We start from the raw sequence: 909 nt of genomic DNA on the forward strand, positions 1-909 counted from the left end.
TTGGTCGAACGAATGCCTCCTCATCCGGAAGCTGACCGAGCAGACCCGAGCAGCAGTCGAGAGGAGCCGAGCGCATCCGCGAAGCACACACAATGGTGACGTCAGAGTTCCCGTTATCCGGCAAATCTAAAACTCTTCGGTCAAAATAATTTCCCTTTAGCGCAATACCGCTTCAGTTGCGCCACTTATGTGACAGACAAGCATAGTCAATTCTAATGTCTAACACTTAATGTGGAGAAAGAGATGTGCTGTGTGGGTTGATTGTGCGTTGATCTGTTGCTAATGCCTCGGGGTTCAGGTGGGCATGTAAACAAATGCATAATGCTGCGCTATACTTTGTGGCCTCACCCAGTTGCATAGCAACAGTTATTGTTTAGGTGTCTTTTAATAAGCAGGTAGTCATATCATTAGCTAGAACTAGCTAGATCTGATCGATATGGACATAAACGCGAGTGAAGTCTAATCTGACGGGAGAGAGAGATCAGCTGCTGCTGACGAGTCGACACGCAGTTCTGCATGATCACATGAGCGGAACAAAACACACACTTCAGGTTAGAATATCACACGTAACTGTTTTAATTACCTCTCAAACCACCTGAACTAGTTATAGATATGTTTAGTTTTAATGTCGGGTCACTCATTACTGGATCCGCGAGCTGCATATACTGGCATAATAGATTGCCCGATCGGGCAACCAGCAGGTGAGGCTTCATTGCCCGAGCTAAATACTAGATGGCCCCGGGCCATCGGGCAGTCCTTAATGTCGAGCCCTGGCCATGCACCAACGCACAACCTACTGCGCCATATGCCTCCCTCGAACATAAACATATGTTATTTGTTATATTTTGAACACTAGATGGCGTAATGGGGCCACAGAATATAATTGATGTCCCTGGTACAGGTGTGTGA

Source organism: Notothenia coriiceps, unplaced genomic scaffold (assembly GCF_000735185.1).
Source record: "Notothenia coriiceps isolate Sejong01 unplaced genomic scaffold, NC01 NC01_scaffold00000339, whole genome shotgun sequence".
NCBI lineage: Eukaryota > Metazoa > Chordata > Actinopteri > Perciformes > Nototheniidae > Notothenia > Notothenia coriiceps.